This window comes from Cupressus sempervirens, chromosome 3 (assembly GCF_028749045.1).
Source record: "Cupressus sempervirens isolate cs-2001-9-10 chromosome 3, ASM2874904v1, whole genome shotgun sequence".
Classification (NCBI taxonomy): Eukaryota; Viridiplantae; Streptophyta; class Pinopsida; order Cupressales; family Cupressaceae; genus Cupressus; species Cupressus sempervirens.
In genome coordinates, this window is record NC_143120.1 from 727,314,528 (window position 1) to 727,331,691 (window position 17,164).

General features: G+C 33.7%; 1 protein-coding gene across 2 annotated transcripts in view; it reads left to right on the top strand.

Moving 5' to 3' along the window:
• The first annotated feature begins 9,230 nt into the window (after positions 1 to 9,230).
• Positions 9,231 to 17,164, top strand: part of LOC149568831 (protein MALE DISCOVERER 1-like) — a 67,548-nt gene continuing 59,614 nt past the window's right edge. The window contains exon 1 of one of the 2 annotated variants that reach the window (XM_089821707.1): positions 9,231 to 9,367. The gene's annotated coding sequence lies outside the window, so the exon portion shown is untranslated. Of the gene's footprint in view, positions 9,368 to 15,326; positions 15,424 to 17,164 lie in introns of those variants that run through there. The other variant, XM_089821708.1, reaches the window with a different exon arrangement.

Consider the following 17,164-nt stretch of genomic DNA (forward strand, 5'->3'; position numbering starts at 1 on the left):
GTCATTACATGGTCAAACTACTTGAGTTACCCTAAACTGGTCTCTCATTAGACCCTGGACCCTCAAGTGTTGAGTTACCCTAGACTGATCACTCTAGACCCCAAACCCTCAACATGACACATGCGGAACTAGAATACTCTTTCATGAAGATGAGGAAAACTAGTCATACCTCTCAATAGGTATCATCCCATTCCCATCCTTAGCCTATACAAGAACTCAAGGCATGGGCAAGACACATCTCTACTTTATCTTTTTAATGCATCTCAAGGAAAAGGGCTAGGAAAGATATTTTAATTAATATGTTATCACTTATTACACAACTTACAATAGGTTACCTTGGTACTAACCACTTTGGGTCCCGAATCCCTATTGCAAGCCACTTCCAAAGACATGTACCTAGACAACCTCCCCTACGCACATAAACTACAGTTGTGTCCCATACCACAACACCCATAATAATAGAACTCAGTTTCTTAACAGGCAACCCAAAAATAATTTGGTTCTCAAAACCTAAGTCATCATATATGCTCACCAAATAAATCTGATACACATAAGCCTCAATTTTGAATCATAAAGTACACCTTGACATCTAGTCAAAAAACCATCATAAATTAAATCTTAAAAGATGCCTTTGGTGCACATCCTAGTTTGGCTAGCTAAATAGCTCACATAAAAGCCATCACAAAATAAAATATCAAATTAAAATTTCCAAAACCCATCACAAAAAAAATACCATAAAACCTCAAATAAAAACACATCAAATAATACAAAGTTTCATTGAATGATTTGAATTAGATTGTTTTCAAAAAATAAATTTGATTATATAAAGGGTATATAAGAGTAGATAAATTTAGTATGTTAATTATTTAATAAGTTTATAATTAATTATTATTATTAATTAAATTAATAATATTTAATGAAAAAATAAGACACTTTCAAAGTTCATAACAATGGGTTTTTATGCATTTTCTCTTTGTAAATCATTTGGTAATTTTAATGTTATAATCTCATGTGGAATGATACAAATCTGCAACCTATATCAATGGAAAGATAATTAAATTTCACATATCTTTCATTATTACTAGTCCTAAAGAAAAGTATATCCAAATGGTGTAAAATATGAATCTTCCTAGCATCACTATTTTAGATTTGAAGTTATCAATTTAGAAGAAAAAGCATAACTTTTTTTTGAACTTTTGGACCTTCATGAAAATCAAGAAAAGTATTCATAATATACTTATTTACAATCACAAAGAAGATATTTTCCTAACTATATATTTTGTAGAAGTTATAAATGATTGTTCATGTGTCTCTAATTGAAGAATCAAGCACAAATAGACCTAGTTTTAGCATGATAATTTGACCATGTCTGTAAAAAATAATCATATATGATTTTTATATGTGTTAAATAAAATCCAAATGGGTGTCTAAAAGTATCTTTACATTTTCCTAAAATATATTAAATAAAATTCATATCAAAATCACATGTTTCAAACCCTCAAACTGACACACAAATAACTGCAAACAATTTTATTCATAATCAAGAAACCATGGAGAATACAATCTTTCCAATAGAAATAGAAAAAAAGGTTTGAAAACCCCTACCTTCAAACACCAAGTTGATTTGTTAAGAAGAAGAAAAAAAACTCAATTGTAGGCTTTACTCCCAAACTTTGAAAATAGATAAATATCATTTCTTTTAAATTAAATAACTTATTCCCCACTCAAAAATCTTATTTTAATTTTATTAATTAATGTGCAATTATATTGCATATAATTAGTTTAATCATTAATAATAATTAAAGACCACTAATTATGTGCAACTCTAATTTTATTATCACTATTAAATATTTATGATAAATCAATATTTACTCTTTAATATTTTAATTTATCTTTTTTCCAACTTTCACATTTATACTTTTTAAATCAAGTCTTTTAAATTAAAAAAAATATTTAATTCATTTAATTTCTTAATTAATTAAATATCTTGATATTATAAATCTTTCTTTTATTTAAGTAATATTTAATAATTCTAATATTATGTGATTAATCTAAATATCATTATTAAACCTTTTACCAAAAATATCATGGTTAAATCCACATAAGCAAAACCATTCAAAACCCAAACTCAAACACCATGCACAAAGAAAAACTTGTGGGTTTAAAAAGGGGTAGAGAGTCAGATACGAGTCCTTGTAGGACAAGTGTTTAGTCTGTGGCTGGGATTGGACCTGATCATTATATTCACATTCTTACCATTGAGTTATTGTGTAGGGCACACTCATCCTAACAATCCCAACAAGCAGATGACTACGACTACCTCCCTTAACCACATAAGACACATAAGACAAAAAATTAAAATATACACCCACAACGTACACATACAAGTATGGTGTAAGTACCATAATGAATCACGAGTCATCTCATCAAAAGCTTAGATATAAAAATGCATTACTATAAATGTAAAATAAGCATCATTAAAGACATATAATCTAACATCATTATGAAAGCAATCACATTTACTAACTAAGAATCATTAAAGAGACATTAACACATAAGTAGTCATAATCATTAGACAACACATGAAATAAAATCAACTATCATAAATGATATTTTGAAGTCATGAAATAACATCATATCTCTGAAGCTAACACATGTATGAAATAGGCCTAAAGGAGTTCAACACATATAATATAAAGCAAACTATGGGTGGGCATTACATTTGAAGAGTTACTCATAACAATAACACCTAGAGGAAAGGTTGAGTTATGAAATGGAAGTTACAATGGACATTTTATTAGTTAGATTTTTATAAGACAAAGTGATTGTTTATATCATTGATGTAAAGCTTAACCGAGCAATAGAGTAACATACTAAGGAATGTTGAGTGATGCTAGTGTCAACTGAGCCACAGTAAGTGCTAATAAAATTTAGTGTTGACTGGGCATCAATATCGACTGAGCAAGCTAGTTGATGTCAAGCCAAGAGTTCTACATTGATTGATGGATTAAGTGATGATCAAGTGCTAGAATTTTATAATTGCGGAGTAACAATATTTTGAATGTGTAAGAAGAATCATAAATTCCAGCTAACTCAATCGATTTCTTGGGATATGAAAATCATGTTGAAGATAAGATTGATGAGTTGGATCATTAAATTCAAGGTGAAGATTAGGTATAATATCTAAGATTTAATTCGATGGATGAGAAGTTTTTAGAAAAGAAGGAAGATGGACAGATACAATGAACTTGATAAAATAGATCGTGAACCCTAATATCTATGGTGATCATGAAAAATGACAAAGCCATAATTAACTATATAAGGAGGCATAGAATCAATAAGAAAGTATGAGAGAGAGAGTGAGAGTGAAGCAAAAGAAGTGCTTGTTCAAATGCTTATGAAGTTGATAGGTGAATCTGAGTAGAAGGCTTAATTTTAATGAGAAGAAGGATGACTACTTGAAAGGATGCTAAGTGAGTTAAGAGACATAGTTGAGAAAGGGCTACTTATGAATGAATCAACACATGAGTCAAAGAGTGATCTAAACCTGCAAAAGTGAGTTTTAAATCATAAAGATCAAAACCCTATTATTTTCTTTCTAATTATTGTAAACTGTTTGTATTGAAATCCTTTTAATCAAAGGTTGACCTAATAGTCATTGAAGGACTTAACAGTCTATGTAAATCCTTTGGTAAGGCAACATTCTATTGGAATTATCAAAGTCCTTTAAAAAGGCTACTCCTAATAGGGAGATTAAATCCTCTAACCAAGTCACATTTAATAGGATGTATTGTAACCTTTAATAGGGTTGACTCCTAACATAGCTCACTTCGAAAGAGTGGAAAAGTGGTGACATGTTGCTGGTAGTTTTTCTCAAATTGGATTTCCATGTAAAATCCTAGTGTCAAACTTTTGTTGAATGTTTTACGATGTTTTGCATTTACATCTTTACATTCAACAAAGTTCTGTTATATTAGGATAGTGAACTACTAGTAATTTTTGTTTATCAGTATTCAGTAGAGACCCAACTACAATAGGATAAGTAGAATAGTGAATGTTTAATGTTTGATTGTTCAAATGATACTTATGGACCTTGGGTAATTGATTCATCCCCCTTCCTCTCAGTTATTCTAAACATTCTAACAATTGGTATGAGAGCACCAATGCTTACATAGAGAAGTTTGAAGGTACTTAAAGATAAAGATCATGACTCACAAAAGGGAGGTACAAATGCTGAACAAGGTGAACTTTCATACATGATAAGCTTTGATGAGGTTGCATATATCCAGTATCAGTGATGTTTCTATAAAATTTGTGGACAATGAGTGTGTGAAAATAACGACTACTCCTCTGATAGCTTACCAACTAAAGCAAAAGCAAGAACACAATCAGACAATGTTGGAGATTTCCTTAGCCCTAATCTATGTTGAGTTTGATGATATAAAAGAATGTGACAACACAAAGAAGATGTGGGACGAACTAAAAACCATATATGGATGAGATGAAAATGTCTTGAGAGCCAAATTAGAAAGCTTAAGAGGTAAATTTGATGAAATGAGAGTGATGGAAGGTAAGAATAAAGTATAATACTACACAAAAGTCAAAGAAGTTGTCAATGCTATTCAAGGTGCAAATGGAGAAATCAAAGATGAAATAGTGATAAGCAAGGTATTAAGGACTCTACTTCCTATATATGCCATTGGGGTTTATGCAATACAAGAGTTGAAATGCACTCCAGGTAACACTTTGACCTTAGAATGTGTAATTGGTAGACTTATTTCTTTTGAGATGTCTAATTTTGATAACTACACACCTGCTACTATTAAATATGCTTTTAAGTCACAACTAGTTCTTAGCAAGTGGAAAAGAAAACATGTGAAGAGTGACAATGATAGTTCTGATGATGAGCTTGATGAACTTGAAGAACTTATTGCAAAAATATTTGGAAGATGCATGGGTAAATACAAAAATAAATTACCTATTATTATTTTTTCATGCAACAAGGTTGGTCATATTGTTGCTAGATGTCTTGATAGAGAAGACAAGGATGAAAGAAAGGAAAGCAAGTACAAAGGAAGAAGAGATGCTTGAGATTACAAGAAGAGCAATGATGAAAAAGGTAAAAAATATTGTTATATTGTTGAAGAAGAAAGTGACACTAACTATGAAAGTAATGATGATGAAGTTGTCTATGTCTCTATGAAAGAATATTTTGATGAAGACGAGAAAATTGCATTAATTTCTTATGTGAACAAGAGTAATAGATGGATAATTGATAGTGGTTTCTCTAATCATATGACTAGTGATACAAACAAATTTGAGGATATTGGACCATACAAAGGTGGATGTGTTAAGTTTGGTAATGATATTCCATGTGTTGTGAAAGGTAAAGGTACAATCTAATTGATCAACAAAATCAAGTGTAACAATCTTTACTAGGTGGAAGGACTTAACTATAATCTGTTAAGTGTTTCACAGTTGAATAAATCAAGATATAGAGTTGAATTCCATCACAAAAAGGCCAAGATACATGATGTTGATGGTAAGATGATTAGAAGTGGTGATTAGAGAAGAGGTAACTTGTTCTATCTAGATTTATCTAATGAGACATGTTTGTTTGCACAACAAGAAGATGTTTGGTTATGGCACAAGAGGTTATGTCATGTGAATTTTTAAAATTTGGTGAATATAAGTAAAATGAAGAAAGTAAGAGGTTTGCCAAAACTAAAGAAGCCTGACAATGCTACGTGTAAACGATGTCAATTAGAAAAAATGACCAAGTCTAGTTTCAAGAGAAAAACATACACATCTAGTGATATTATGGAATTAGTTCATATTGACCTATGTGGACCTATTGATGTTCAAAGCTGTTGTGGAGATAAGTATTTCATTCTTTTTGTTGATGAGTCATCATTGCACCTTAATAGTTGATCTCCATTGGTGAGATCATTGATAGGAGCACTAACTATTTCTTCATGATTAATAGATACTCTTGGAGAGGTACACACATTATTCATCTCAATATTATTTCTCAAATATTATCAATTGTACTACTTGAGCATCCACTAAATCTTTGATGAAATTCAAGTATTTAATGAACATGTTTAAGAATATTAACATATAAAAACATGAATAATATATTAAAGCTTTCAGAAATAAAGTGAATTGAAGAAATATCTTTGAAAGCCTTTTTATGCAATAAATTAAGATGCAATTGATCAATACAAGCAACAAAACATGAAAGCAACCACCATTTAACACATGGTTTTGATAAACATTACTAATAAATAATTAAATTAAAAGTGAAATTGCAAACTAATTAGATATTGTGAATTCCATAGCGAAAGATTGAATATTAAAACTCTCAATAAAAAAATGAATAAAAAGTATGCAAGTACAATAGACATTGGGTCCACCAAAATGTGAGTTGGTGGAATGAGATCACTAATCTAAACTAGAAATCAAGTTCATCCACATATACCCACATTGAAGAATAATTCAATAGGCCCAACTTCAAATCTATTGAAAAGAAATAGGTATAATGGTTTAATTATCCTTATTCTATATTTTTAATTAATTGATTATTATATGTAAGAACTAGGTTGAATGATGTAAATTTTTTAATAGCCATTATAAACAATAAGCTATATATCAAACATGCAAACTCTGAGTACAAATTTGTATAAAGAAATCATAGAGGAATTTGTTTAATGCAATTCAAGCTTGAAAATGGGTGGTTATGTAATGTAATAAGCCTAGTCATAGAGATGTCTAATGTAGATATCAATTTTTTTACTAAGGATGTCGCTTTGATCATCTCCCTAAAATTTCATGGAAAAAGCATCAACTTATGTGGCTAAGCCATGTAACATCCAAGATTTTTTGCTCCTTCAAACTCTTAACCTCGTTATCTCATTCTTCTCTTTCTAGATATGTAATTATTTTCCATTGAATCTAAAAAATTGCATACAATGAGAGGGAGAATGCTGTTTGGTTGCATAGGGCTTGCCCTAGTCATAATTTGAGACAATTCAACCTTTTCTATAGCGATGATGACTAGAAAGAAAGCTTAATCTAAAGTAAAGCATTAAATTGAAAATTATAACTCAAGCTTGATCATGTTGATGAATGTAATGCTCTTTATATAAGATCCTCAAGTGTTGATATAACAATGTGACACCACAAAACAAGACCAATTGTGAAAGCTCCTCTTCACAAAGATTATTGTAACTTGTTTCTTCTTAATGCTCAAATATGAAGAATTCACTCACAATTCTTGACGTAGAGTGAATAAGTTGACAAGAAATGTTCATATGAGCTAAGGACAATACTCTTATATAGGATTCCCAAGTTGTTTCATAAATTAGGTTGACCTAAGACGGTCATATGAAAGTATCAAGATCATATAACAATCGGTGACAATTGAAACACTAACATATTAAAATTTGGGCCAATTTTGGGGGACCATAGCACCTAATGAATAACCCACCTAAAATGGGCCAGAACAATGAAAAATTGTGCATGTACATGTTAGTGCACAAAATTCAATCTCCATAATAGCATATGACAATAATTTGGCAACATGAAAAGCTAGAAATATACTTGGAGTGATAGGGAAACACGATAAGACAACCCCCCAAAAAGGAGTGCAAATTTGTAAGGTTCAAAATTCATGATAGAACAAAGAGATTTTCATTTCAAGTTATCTTGTAAAACCATTGTTATGGAATAATGACCATGTTTATCAAAATTCATATTAGGAGCGCTATAGCTCTATGTTTGACAATGAACATTTTGTTGAAATGCACACTTTATTTGATTTTGAATATGAAACTCTAAAAAATAGGTAACTAATTATACATTAAGATGAAACTATGCAAGTGATCTTGATCTTGCAATGGTAGCCATGATTATGTGTCCCTACCCTTATGAGGCATGCTTGTTTTTATGTTCTTGAATCAATGTCTCTCAAACACATTAGAATTGTTTCTTATTAAGTGGGGACAATTTGTGACTTATCTTGATTATAGTTAAGTCTTGAACTTCTACGATGTTTGAACAAGCTTGAAAACATGCAAAGCAAAATAAAAATAACTACACATTTGTCCATGATTGAAGGATAACATTATTTTCCATTAAAGATGGTTAAAAAATTACAATATTTGCTCTTTAATATAACACATTAGTATTCAAAGATACATATTTTACATATGAGTTGACACGTAATGACTAGTTAGGGTGAAGTTCAATTAGCCCCATGATTAAATTTTATTTTAGAAAATATAATCAATATTCCACAACTTGAATCAATTATTAAATTCAATTTGAAAAAGATTAAAATATTGACGTAGACTAAAAATAACTAAATTAAAATAAATATAGACGCTAAACAATAACATTACCATTCTAATAAAAGTCAAACTAAATACTAATTATTAAACTCAAATACACCATTCAAATCCAAACAAAAAAACAAAAACTAGAACTTCAAAACTTTGAATGAACCGAGAATATATAAATGTAAATATAAATACTAGAAGCAAAATTTCCCCCTATCACACGTAAATCCAACTCATTTGTGGCCAACAAACTCCTTTTCTTTCACTATCCAAAGATAAAACGCACATAAAAAATCTATTAGGTTGTTTTCTTTGAATGTTTAAAAATAATAAACTTTTAAGTGTCATCTACGCCTGAACTCATTAGATTTATCTAAAAACATTTGAAAACTCTAATAAAGTCTTAACAAAAAACAGGGGAAAAAAGAACATTGCAAGGTGAGATCATCCATTGTAGTTTAGGGAATATTGCAGAATGGATGTTAAAGCAACGTGGGAATTAGGTGATTTCCGTAGGTACTTGACCACATAACCCAAATGAATGTGCCAATGTTAGTTAAAGCGTGCATGGAAGGGATTATACCTTCCTGATTGCAATCCACGGAAGAGAATTGGACAAGAAACCTAACTTAGCAGGTGAGCAGATTGAAGAATACTGCCACCAAGTCGAATATTCTCTCAATTTTCAAATTTCGTCCCACTGTTTAAAATATTTGCGAGATTGTCATGGACAATAACGTGGGTTCCTATGCTAAATGGAAATTTGGAGGACCCACAATCCCGACACACAGTACCCCACAATTTTCGCAGCATATAATTCTTCTGCCACCTTTGGGGCTTCCCTCCACCTGATCTAAGTTGAATATTCAGCCGATATTGATTAGTATGTCTTATTAACCCCAAGATATTTGACCGTCTCGTTTTTTCCCCTCCGTTCAAACGTGCTTGGAAGTTGAAACTTATCATTGAACGAGCTGGTCTAAATCGAGGACCAAAGGATCTAGATGCGTTAAGCCCTGCGCACAGAGGTTGGTGGTTCCAAAGCTTGATGTTGTTTTCTGCGCAGTGTGAATTTATGGGCTTTTCTTTTATATGTGCCTGTGGGTTTGAATTTCTTCAACCATGGATTTTTGGGTTCCGGGTCAATTAAGCGACGAACAGGGCATTCCTGAATTATCTCTGTTATAATGCACTTTGTGAAATGAACCTCGGTGGTAGTACCCTGGATAGGTAGATAGAGCTATAGATAGATATGATCATGTGCAAGGACACATAGCAGGTAAGATTAAAGATCATTCTAAACCGTTTATGTTTGTTTTTCTCGTAAGGGTATAGCATCCCAAAAACCATTGATGTGTTCATAATACACTGTGAAGATTATGTGTTAGTGTGATTTTGGGCATGCTTATACAAGTTATGCAGAGTTGAGACTATTTGGCTTTTATTGTGTGAAATTTTCTGTGGTGGGTGTCTTCCTTTTACAATTGGCTCAAGTCCTGGCTCACCTGGATCACCCATCCTCTGCGAAAGGAAAATTTTTAGAGACAAGATTTGAACTTGGGCATCCTGATGAGCAGGGATTAATGTTGGAACCCTGATCCTCACCAGGGTAAAAATACATGAAAATAAATGAATAAATCTCACGCAAACCAATTTGGATTTACGTGTTCCATGCAAAGTAGTTCATGGACTGAGTTTGTAATGCTATTTTGAAGAGATTCACGATAAGATCGAGTTCTTTGAGCCAATTTAAACAGTGTTGAATTGGCAGTGTTTAATCTGGTGCTGATGTTATATTGGAGTAATCCTGCAATCAACAGTTGGGGCCATTGACCTCTTGGTTGCAAATGAACCCACTTTTGACCTGATTAGATGTTGCATTTGATCCAACAGTTGACGAATAACCTGGCAATTGGAGTGAAAGCACTTATAATGAGCTTGTAAAATATCATCGACCCCTTACATGACAACCTGTTAGTGAAATTTTATATTGGTTTTGTTTTTAACTTCCTTGATACAACCTTATCCACGCAAAGAACATTGTTCTGAATGACGTCTCTTAATCATTAAAATGGCTACAGATGTAATATTTAGGCACACATTCTACGTTAATAATTTAGTCGAGAATTTTTCTGTTCTGTTAACAATATTCCATCTGAGTAAGTAGATTTCCACAATCCATGAAATCAATTGCTATTCTTTTTTGGATTCCATTGTGCAATTTTTTTTGCATCAGCTTTTCAGATCACACACTGTGATCCATCATCAGGATGACTGAAAAACATTAGGTGTCAGTGAAAAAAAAATGACTAAGCATTCTGTCTTCTAAACATGGTTCTTTGATGCAGATCAGAACTCGTCTTCTGCAAGCATGTCTCCAGAAACAACGCTACCTAGCTCCTGTGAAAAATCTCCTTAGTACACCCTGCTGCTAAATAGTGAAGAAACAGCTAAACTTCTAATCAAAAACAAAAATATGAACAGAATCCATAGTCATCATTATCAGGACACATAAAATAAAGCTACGGAGGAGCACAGAGGCTAGTTGTAGCAAAAACAGAGAGATCTTTACTAGTCGAGCCCAAAATTTCTGTAGCTCCTACACAGAAAAAAAAAAAACCCAGTCTCCACACCATATGTACCTAGTACCTACTAACCCAAAAAGGCCAAAAACTCCCTTCAAAAGGGAGAAAGCAAACCAAAAATAGGCTATAGCAAGAGCAAAAGTGACAGTTGACACCCCAAAAAGGAGCATACAAACAGCTACGAAGAGCAAACAACAGAAGGAAAGTGGGAGCTAACAATTACTCAACTGTTACACGGCCTTAGGTGAGAGGGCTCTGTACCACAAATGAAATATATGATAATATCAGTAATTGTGTAGTTTTAAAAAAGCAAAGCCCAATTTTTTTTAAGTGGGAGCTAACAATTACTCAACTGTTACACTGCCTTAGGTGAGAGGGAAAAAAGAACATTACAAGGTGAGATCATCCATTGCAGTTCAAGGAATATTGCAGAATGGATATTAAAGCAACGTAGGAATTAGGTGATTTCCGTAGGTACTTGACCACATACCCCAAAAGAATGTGCCAATGTTAGTTAAAGCGTGCATGGAAGGGATTATACCTTCCTGATTGCAATCCACTGAAGAGAATTGGACCAGAAACCTAACTTGGCAGGTGAGCAGATTGAAGAATACTGCCACCAAGTCGAATATTCTCTCAATTTTCAAATTTCGTCCCACTGTTTAAAATATAGGTGAGATTTTCATGGACAATAACGTGTGTTCCTATGCTAAATGGAACTTTGAAGGACTCACAATCCCGGCACACAGTACTGTTAAATCTACAGCCCAGAGATCCATAAAGATAACTAGCAATTAAAAGAAGACAAAACTGAAACAAGGAACACTAGAAATATCCTAGGAAAACCCTCTGAGAATTGAAGGGAAAAACCCAGCCACACAACAAAACGATAATTTTATTGATAATAAACTTCAAGTGTACAAAGCCTATCGCTTGATGCGATATATATAACAATAGGAGAGACTCTTCACATTATAACCGAAGGTCTCTTGAGATTCCTATAACTCCTATAATTAATTACTACTCATCAAATATTCATGCCTCAATGCATGAGAATGACACATGTCATTGACATTTAATATTACAATTAAACATAAGTGTCATTTTCAGCTGAACGTAACAATAACAGTAATAACGTTCATATTTTCAGAGATAAAGATCTCTATCGTAGCTACTATCTTCAACACTCCCTCTTAGCCAGAGAGAGATCTTTAGCACACAAGACTGCAACCAAAATGTTAATGATAAAATCTTACAATATATCCTATAAGATTCATGAAAACCTGTAACAATCTCATTCATGGAATCAGTCAACATGAAACCTTGTAACAATTAATCACATTCATGGAATCACTCAACATGAAACCCTGTAACAATTAATCACATTCATGGAATAACTCAACATGAAACCCTGTAACAATTAATCACATTCATGGAATCACTCAACATGAAACCCTATAATAATTAATCACATTCATGGAATCACTCCACATGAAAAATTTGTAAGACTCACAGCTAAGCCTTTAATCACGGAATCTCTCAATGTGAATTGCCATGGAATCTCTCAACATGACATCCAACTCCCATCACAGAATCTCTCAACGTGATGACATCATGGACTCTCTCAACATGATGTTCACTATCGCATAGTGAAAGAGTTATCATAGCTGATCTTACAATTTCATTGTTGATTTCTCATGAATGGAAATAGACATAACAAAACAAGACTTAGTTCCATTCAAGTGTCAAATTTAATAAATACCACAAGCATCACAAGCATCTAGGAGAGTGATAGGGATTCCATAAGTACTTCCTCTTAATTATGAAGCCTCTCTTTGAAGTTAAAATCTCCTTCTAAATCTTGATGCATCTTGCAATCAAGAAGGATAAATAAAATCAACTCATCAAAAATGTCGAAGGCAAACAACAAATACCCTTGGGATTTCCACATATTTAACCTTTAGAACAATCCAACACAACTACAACTTTGTCCAAGATGACAGTGAATGTCCTTACAAGTTCCAGAGATTAATCATACTATCATGGTCATCACATTTAGGCTTCAATTTATATTCATATGAAAACAATGATAGCTTAATGAAATTACCCAAATAATATTTTCCAAGAAAATTATTGCTAGACAAAACTAACCGACCATATACTCTTCTTGAACTAGTGTCATTACACAATACAGTAACTTACGCACCTCAGATAGTCGTAACGGAAGAGTGATGTATCATGACAACAACAACGATGAATGATCTTCTTCCATAACAAGATGATTATGAGATGTCAGTTACAAGATATAATCATGCAAGTGCAATTTGAATATGCATTCAAAATAATTTACCTATCACATATACAGAGTAATATGAGGCAAAGATAGAGACAAATGTGGCTTAATGTTAAATAAGAGAGATGCAACACACGACAATAAACAATATAAATCGAAGCCTTCACTTCCGTAATGTATAGCATAAAATAAACAAACTCATCGATCAAGAATGGTGGAGGGGTAAGAAAGGAGAGCATCTAGAATGCGGAGGTCTTGAGCAAGAGAGCAGTTCGATCCATGATGGTGTGTTTTCCTGCTTTGACCACCTATGATCTTCCATACCCATCAAGCAGTCATGCTTGCACACCAAATAACAGAGCACGATAAATGCAGATCCCGACAAGAAGAATGTCGATAAACCCACATTAAGCGTGTTCAAGAATCTACTCTCTTGTGGTCAAGTCTGCCGCCATATCACCTTAATATTTGAGTGACAGTCTCACCAGTTCCCACTCCCAAAGATAGTTGCTCATCGTTACAGACACACTAACTTATGCTTCAAATAACACTACTATCTAACATTCATCAAAGCTTGACTCAAAACAAATACTATGACGAAAGTAGACCAAGATACATTTGCACAATAAATACTTAACGATAGATACAACCTATAAAATATAAGAACCGATTTCAAAGAAAGAAATTCCAAGAAAAACTTCTAAATAAAACAACATACATACAAAGTTGCGACATATGTAGAGCAAGCCAAAATATATGAGAGGATATAGATCGCAAGATCAAATGCAAAACCCTGACAGATAAGGAAACAACAACGCTGGAGAGTGCTACTGTATATGCAAAAACGAATGGATAAGAACATTAATCAAGAAATAAACATTGCACTCCTATCATTGGAATCGCATGAACTCATGACGATTATTCCATGCAGATAAAGAGAGTGAATACGCCGTTTGGAGAGCATCCAGACATTTTCAACATAACTAACTTGATATAATCATCGTCTTCCGAATTAAAAAAGAACTTTTGCGATCATAAAGAGATGCAAATAACAACAGGAGAGCAAACAATGAAGCAAACAGAAACTAGGTAGATCAATCAAAGGCAACTATCCCTTTTTACATGCAACCAATTCTCACACAATTCTACCCAGATGATCAACAAATCTATATGCTTCTGATCAAACACAAATCCAATAATCACAACCCTATAAGAGGAAGAAAAACTTTGCACAAGACAATTTTCAGAGGCTAATTCCCTCAAAATTGATATTAACTAGGCTCTGATACCATGTTAAATCTACAGCCTAGAGATCCATAAAGATAACTAGCAATTAAAAGAAGACCAAACTGAAACAAGGAACACCAAAAATATCCTGGGAAATCCCTTCAAGAATGAAGGGGAAAACCTAGTCACACAACAAAACGATCATTTTATTGATAATAAACTTCAAGTGTACAAAGCCTATCGCTTGATGCGATACATATAACAATAGGAGAGACTCTTCACATTATAATCGAAGGTCTCTTGAGATTCCTATAACTCCTATAATCAATTACAACTCATCGAATATTCATGCCTCAATGCATGAGAATGACACATGTCATTTACATTTAATATTACAATTAAACATAACTGTCCTTTTCAGCTGAACGTAACAATAACAGTAATGACGTTCATATTTCCAGAGATAAAGATCTTTATCGCGGCTACTATCTTCAACAAGTACCCCACAATTTTTGCAGCATATAATTCTTCTGCCACCTTTGGGGCTTCCCTCCACCTGATTTGAGTTGAATATTCAGCCGATATTGATTAGTATGTCTTGTTAACCCAAAGAAATTTTACCGTCTCGTTTTTTTCCTCTCTGTTCAAATGTGCTTGGAAGTTAAAACGTATCTTTGAACGAGCTGGTCTCAATTGAGGACCAAAGGATCTAGATGCCTTAAGCCTTGCGCACAAAGGTTGGTAGTTCCAAAGCTTGATGTTGTTTTTTGCACAATGTGAATTTATGGGCTTTTCTTTTATATGTGTCAGTGGGCTTGAATTTCTTCAAACATGGATTTTTGGATTCTGGATCAATTAAGTGACGAACATGGCATTCCTGAATTATAGTGCACTTTGTGAAATGAACCTTGGTGGTAGTACCCTGGATAGGTAGATAGAGCTATAGATAGATATGATCATGTGCAAGGACACATAGCAGGTAAGATTAAAGATCATTTAAAACCGTTTATGCTTGTTTTTCTCGTAAGGATATAACATCCCAAATGCCATTGATGTGTTCATAATACACTGTGAAGATTATATGTTAGTGTGATTTTGGGCATGCTTATACAAGTTATGTAGAGTTGAGACTATTAGGCTTTCATTGTGTGAAGTTTGTTGTGGTGGGTGTCTTCCTTTTACAATTGGCTCAAGTCCTGACTCACCTGGATCACCCATCCTCTGCAAAAGGAAAATTTTTAGAGACAAGATTTGAACTTGGGCATCCTGACAAGAAGGGATTAATGTTGGAACCTTGATCCTCGCCAAGGTAAAAGTACATGAAAATAAATGAATAATTTCACGCAAACCAATTTGGATTTACGTGTTCCATGCAAAGTAGTCCATGGACTGAGTTTGTAATACTATTTTGAAGGGAATCACAATAAGATCGAGTTCTTTGAGACAATTTAAACAACATCGAATTCAATGTTTAATCTGGTGATGATGTTATATTAGAGTAATCTAACAATCAACAGTTGGGGCCATTGACCTCTTGGTTGCAAATGAACCCACTTTTGACTTGATCAAATGTTGCATTTGACCCAATAGTTGGACGAATAACCTGACAATAGCGTTTGAGAGGGAGATGGCTTTGCTGGAGTGAAACCACTTATAATGAGCTTGTAAAAAATCATTGACACCTTACATGACAACCTGTTTAGTGAAATTTTATATTGGTTTTGTTTTAACTTCCTTGATACAACCTTATCCACGCAAAGAACATTGTTCTAAATGACGTCTCTTAACCATTAAAATGGCTACAGATGTAATATTTTGATGCAGTGCAAGGCAGGAGAATCCCCAAAGGAGATGTCCTAGCCCTTAGCAAATAACCACACAGTGGAAACACAACAACAAAACAAGATCTGATTCCAAATCACAATACTTTATTCATAGATATAACTGTTTACATGCAATATGCCTGGTTGTAAGGCCTTCCGGGTTAGGGCCATATTCAAAAGTAATTACAGAACAGTTTTGCAAGATCCCTCGAGATCCAACTCACAACCTAAACTCAATTAGTCCAGATTTGCACTCTGGAAGAAAACCCCAAGGAAATCTCAAGTTGTGCTCACAAGCCCACCAAGCAATCTCCTAGCTTTCCAAGCCACAACCACTAGCCCTTCAAAGTTCGCTCCTACACTTCATCCTCTTCTCCAAGCTGGATGATTTATGTGCAAAGACTCCACAAAACCCCCTACTTATACCCAACTAAGCCATAGGTCGGCCCAGTTCATTACAAATTAAATTAAATCCCTCACATTAATTATATGTTTTGCCACAAGTCAGCTACAATACAAATTAAATACCCATACATAAATTAAATGCCAAAAGTCAGCTCATAGACAACTCGGCACCAACAGGAGCCAAGACCAAGCCGAGTGTCAGAGAGACCAAGCCGAGCATCAACAAATTTCCAAGCAATGTCAAGCTCCTAGAGTATGCCGAGCACCATAGTGCCTGTCGAGCTCCCAGTGTTTTTCGAGCTCCATAGTGTCTATCGAGTTCCCAGTGTCTGCCGAGTTCCATAGAGTATGTTGAGCTCCCAGTGTCTGCCAAGCTCCACAGCTAAAACTATGCCCAATAACGATAGAGCACCACTCATTTGGTCACTGAGTCCACATCTTCAAGCCAAAATCCCTCCAACATGCAGGATTGCAAGCAAGCCCACGATACTC